The sequence below is a fragment of the Camelus dromedarius genome, chromosome 6 (genome assembly GCF_036321535.1).
Source record: "Camelus dromedarius isolate mCamDro1 chromosome 6, mCamDro1.pat, whole genome shotgun sequence".
In the NCBI taxonomy this organism is placed as follows: domain Eukaryota; kingdom Metazoa; phylum Chordata; class Mammalia; order Artiodactyla; family Camelidae; genus Camelus; species Camelus dromedarius.
The window spans coordinates 32,907,982-32,913,981 of NC_087441.1; the positions used below are offsets into that span (position 1 = coordinate 32,907,982).

Genomic DNA, 6,000 nt, shown 5'->3' on the forward strand with positions numbered 1-6,000 from the left:
TGTATCGCTCTGTGGCATTGAGTACATTCACTTAATGACATACAGCAAGGTGTGCAGCACAATGATTTGACTCACATACATCATGAAATGATCATCACAGTAAGTTTAGTGAACATTCATCTCATTTAGATAAAAAAATCAAAGAATTGGAAAAAATATTTTTTCTTGTGATGAGAACTAAGGACTTACTCTCTTAACAACTTTCGCATATAATGAACAGCGGTGTTAATTTATACTTACCATGTTATACATTACATCCCTAGTACCTATTTATCTTACAACTGATTTTATTTTATTTTATGATTATAGTCAGTTACAATTATGTGTATGTTTAATATACATGTATTTATATATAAATTATTTATGTACCATATGTTTATTTATATGATATCATATTTATTTATATATGTAACATATAGAGAGAATAAATTGGGGAGACTCTGTATGTCAAGATATGTAGATAGATAGGTAGGTAGATACAGATATAGATACATACATCAAGAAACAAACACTTTGATTTCCCCCCCAGTTTTATTGAGATATAATTGACATTCGTATGTAATAAGTTTACAGTGTCCAACATAATGACTTGATTTATGTATATATTGTGAAATGATTACACAGTAAGTTTAATTAACACCCAAGAACCAAACACTTGGATTATAATTTCACTTCCAGGGAATTATTTTAAGCAGATGATCAGATACAGATGAACACATTAAGATGATCACAGTATTTATAATAGCTAAATCATAGACAGTTTAAATAAATGTCCAGTACTGGAAAGTGATATATTACAAGTGATTGATTTGAGGTAATATTACATTGCAATTAAGATATGTAATAAAAGATTTCCATGACATGTAAAGGTACTGTTAAATGAGAAATGAAGAGGTTAATTTTTCTATGTGGTATAACCTCAGCCATGTAAAACCATGCACAGAAAAAAGGCTGGTTCTATCTGAACGTGGGAATCTGAGTTCCTATATCCAGATTCCCACATCCAAATCAATGGAATTTCTTTTTTTTTTTTTTCATACACTGAGCTCCACTTTATGAGAAAGAAAGAAATCAAAAGAAACTAAGTTAGTGTGAAGAATTTGCTTAACACTGCCCATCCCAGGATAGGTCTGTGGGGAATGAGTTTATTCTTCCCCAACTTTTAAAAACCACATGTTTAATGATGACCCTGAGGCACATAACATTCTGAGGCACTGCTGAATCAGGCATGGTTTTGCTCAGTATGGTTTTAATACTAGGTAAGCATGCTGTCTTCTAATGTTTTGAAACTGGTGGTCTATGTATGTATGGGACCTACACAACTCTGTACGTAGAAGATCCAATTAATAGAACACTGTATTCTCCTGCTTTTATGGACAATCTGGGGCTTACAACTCTGTGGCTGCAAGTTTATTCACTTAAGGAATTACGTTTTTATTAATAATTATTTAATTAGTGGCTCTTACTTGGTTCCACATAGTCCCCTATGTGAGAAGGTCTACATCTGAATGATGATGATAAAGTGTTTCCAAGTTTCTCTAGGCAACATAAAATACCATTTCATGCCAACTTAAAGGATAATTTGCACCATGTACATTAGCATATGGGGCAATGAAAAAGGAGACAGACCCCCACCAATGTATTTCACACAGGCCACTGTATCTTCCCCACAAGCCTCTCCTGTGACAGAACCTTCCAGTGCTACCAACAGAAGACTGGCGTCTCTCCGGGAAGTGAAAGGCTCCTTTGAGCTGCCAGATGTTTTGAGTTGATGCTGATATGTTAAAGGTTTTGCAAAGCGGCCCAGGGCTTTGCTTGTACATGTGCCTTTGGCGCTGTTTCTGAAGACTACCCCACCATGGCCATTCTGGGTATTTTAACAGTTTCATTTGCAATTTGGGATACAGATTTTGGTCTAGGATCAAATATGAGCTCTGAATTGAAGACTAACATTTAAATCAGCCACCAAAAATGCTTTCCTTCAAAGTGGGTCAAAAATGGCAACTAAATTTTGTACCATTCCTTTTTGGGTCCCCTTAGGCAGGACTCCCTAAACTTTGTAGATCCAAGTATTTCAAGAATCCATTTTTCCAACTGTTGAACTGACAGGAGGTGCCAGATTATTTCAAGTGACTCTCATTCACCCTGTAGGTTTCCTGGGTTTTGTCCCTTTGACCCTTGAACTGCAATGGAGTGGATGTATCATTTGGGGTCGATGCTAGACTCGAACCAAGACAACAGTGGTCCTTGTTCTAATATCTGGGAGGGAGATGCTTTCAGTGAAGTTTGTCAGATGGCAAGCATTTTGCTGAATATCTGATGAAAAACATGTTAGTTCCAGAAGGCAGGAATGAGCTTAGAGAGAAATGATGGAGGTTTTTATGTTTGAGCTGGAAGGATGTAGGTCCCAGAATCACAGAATGGACAGTAGATGGCTTTATGCTTAGTAGATTATTGAATAAATAAAGGAATGTGTACATGATATGAGAAAAACAATGAAAAAATAATGCCTAGATGGGCAATTTCCATGATACAAATGGATAGCTCGAGAAAATTGAGACTGTAGAAGTGTTTGGAGAGGGGTTAGATTTAAATGCAGCAGGTGTGAGAAGATTAGAAGCAGGTCTTAAAGGAACTAAACCGAGTCTGCTTTTGGAGTATCTGTTGGTAGGAACAGAAGGATCTATTTGTTTCAACCTAACAATGCAACTCAATGCACAGGACAAAGGATTATGATTATGCTCTGATTATGCTCCAACTGTTCCAGTCATGAGCATAAGAATGCTCACCTACACAGCAAATTCCAGCCTGCTGATGAATTGTTTTCATGGATTCTTACAAACTCATCCTACCATTTGTCAAAATGTAGCTTTTCCATACAGAAATTAAAACAGTCTCTTTCAAAGGTTTCCATTACATTTATCTTTTTTTTTTATGATTTCATTTATTTATTTATTTTCTAAGTATTTATCAAGGATCTGTTCCATCCCAGACTCTGTGATTAGTGCTAGGAATGCAAAAAAAGACAGGGCCCCTGATTCCGAGAAGCCTGGTGTTCAGGGACTAATTACAATACACTGTTCCCAGAACATCTCTGTTGTACTTATTTATTTTGATGACCTAATTTGAACTATATGAGCACAGAGACTGGATCTCATATATATTTGATTCCCTGGCATCTGGGACACATTCTATATGCTTAAGTAAATTTATTGAATTTATTTTAATTGAGTAAAATGCTTATAATGGATATAGACGTAGGATCCAGGAATTATTTTTTGCTCATATTGTTACAGAACTTTTGTATTTTGGAAAAAAATACTGCATGCACTGAGTCCAAATCAGTGGAGACCTGATTCCAAAATGTCATATTTTGGAAAAGAAAATTATTTAAAGGGCATAGTGTTATATAATGGGAAGAGCTTGGAGTTTGTACTTGGAAGACCTGGATTTCGTTGTGTGTAAGGAACATCTTTTCTTAGACCCAGTTTCCTCATCTCTAAAAGCAGCATATAAAGAAAATTTAACTCAGGACTTTTAAAATGAGATTAGATAATAAATGTGAAAATCGTCTTGTTAACTGTAAAGCTAGATGAAATGTTGACAGTGAATCAAGAAGTCAATCAGATACAAAAGGCTATTGGGCGTTGTGGAGTCAATTATTACTCTTTTTCTGTCCTGTTAATCATCTCCTCGGGGAAATACCCTTTCTCCATTCCATGTGACTATGCTGTGCCCCTGCCTTGATCTCAGACGGGGACATGTGACTGTGGCTAGACCAGACAGTTTCTGTCTCCTGGGAACTGGGACCATGTGCAGACAGACACCCAGGTAATGAAGGCCACTGGCATGGCAGCAGTGTCTGAGGGAGCCCACCAGCTCCTGTGTAGAACATCCTTGCTGCCCTTTCTCAGGCTTGGATGTTTAGCCTTTCCTTCCAATCTGTGAACTGCCCCACAGTTTTTCAGAAAACTTCTTTCTTTTGCTTGAGTCATAGCTTTTGTTTCTTGCCACTGAAAATATTAATTGATAAAGGCTCTCTCCCAGATCAATTTTAGTGAATTTTAAGTAATATTGATTGAGTGAGTCCTTGTATATTCACTGCATGCACACTCCCTGAGATATGAGCTGTGCTTTCTGATTTTGAGAAGCTCAGGCCCCGGTCTACCCCATGTTTCCCAGGCCATCCCGACTGGGGCTGGAAACAGTGTCTCCACCACCGCTCCACCTCAGCACTTCTCTCTGGAAGCCCATGACTGGCAGATCGTGTGGCAGTCCCTCAGAGAGCCTCACAGGTAGTCTGCGGGAGTCCCCTTGCCACTCCTTGGTGTTCACTGTTCTTTTCTCCTGTTCCAGCTACTCCGGTGTGAATTCTTTCACTGCCATTGCCCCGAAAGGCAGCGGTGCTGGCGGTGCCTTCTCAAAACCGTTGAGCTCTGGAGCCATGGCCCTGCAACATGCGGTCGCATGTGAAGTGTGGTGATGATTCCGGTTTGACTACCATCCGGTGTCAAGTTCCCATTCGAGCTCCTGAGATCAAGCCCTGGGAATTCCACTGTGGGGGAGACGCCGTGGAAGACTTAGACTCCCACCGCTTATCAGAGGGTGTGCTGGGGCTTGGAGAGACAGAGAGGGATAGATTGGGGGTGTAGGAAATGGGAAAGTAAAGATGCTGAGGTGATAATGAGTAAGACTTTTTAAGAGCACTAAGAATAGACAATCCTGGGTGAAGCACAAGGATGTGGCTTGGCTGGGAATAGGTGTGTGAGACTGATGTCCTCAGCCTTTGGGATGACCTGGAGGGGACTGGAGCTCTGAGAGCAGCCACCTCCAGCTGTGACCAGCTCTGACCATCTACCCTAAAGTGCCAGGCAAATATTATCATTTTCAAGATGTGCCATGAATAACAAAGGTTGGGAAGCACTGCTCCAAGACTAGCGGAAGATGAGACGGGAAATGTAGCATGACGCCCTACTGCAAGGAAGTGAGTGCCGGGGTAAAGAATTTGGTGTTTCCTGGAGGACAGGGAAGAACTGCTGAAGGATTCTGATTGACACAAGATTAGCCTTGTCACAGAGCTATGAAGTCTTAGACCCAGGAATGACTCCAATAAAAATTATTTAATTCACTCATTCTCAGCCTTAGAGGAGGTGGGATTGGTCAGGACATAATAGTGTCACTTGGATACTTTTTCAAAAAAATGTCCACTTCTCTCCCTTTGCAGACTCTGTACATCTGATGGGGACCATGTGGAGGGATGGCATCTGTACGTTTAGAGTTTTCTCCAGGTAAACTAGTCTGGTTCCTGCTGATTAAACGCAGAGTTTTGTTTTGTTTTGTTTTGTTTTCAGATATGTGAATCAACCAATACCCTGGTAACCCGCTCATCTTTCCTATTCCTAAGGGTGCTGTGATCAGTAAGTCACCATCACATTCCTTCAGGTCTGCACTCTGGTCACCTCTCCCTGTCTCTGCAGCCTACTATGGTACTTCCTCCCTCCTAGTCTCCACAGCAGGATTCCATTACTGCCATTGAAATCAGAACCCAGCTCCATAGCAGCATCCCCTAGCCCCCATCTCTGGCAGATAGACAGCCCTGCATCCCTGCAGAGCCTCCTATAGTAGAGTTTTCTCCTACCACGGCATTTCTGAGATGGAGGAGCATCATACAGGTTTTCTAAAGTAGGGGTGAGGCAGAACAGGGGTGGAGAAGTGTTGGGCACTTTGCATATAATGGATCTACTTCAACACTCCCACCTCTCTAAACTTTTGGAGTTCTTATTCTTCCAAGGGCAGTTGTGATATTTCAGCCTCATTTACTGGTTCAATTAACTAGCTAAGGAAACTGTTCTGCAGAGGTTCTCAACCTTGGTGCCTATTGGAAACATCTGGGACAATTTAAAAATTGCTGATTTTGGCCAAAAGGAAGACAGCCGAAGGGGAGTCCAACAATACCATCCACAGGTGTCAGCCTCCTGGATTTAGGCAGTGGGGCACAGG

At 40.5% G+C, this 6,000-nt stretch overlaps 1 long non-coding RNA gene across 2 annotated transcripts in view; it reads left to right on the plus strand.

Moving 5' to 3' along the window:
- The window catches only part of LOC116154411 (uncharacterized), a 162,661-nt gene extending 157,329 nt beyond the window's left edge, over positions 1-5,332 (plus strand). For both annotated transcript variants that reach the window (XR_010381243.1, XR_004138315.2), the window contains one exon: positions 4,357-5,332. This is a non-coding gene — a long non-coding RNA (uncharacterized LOC116154411). The remainder of the gene's footprint in view (positions 1-4,356) is intronic.
- Positions 5,333-6,000: the final 668 nt, after the last annotated feature.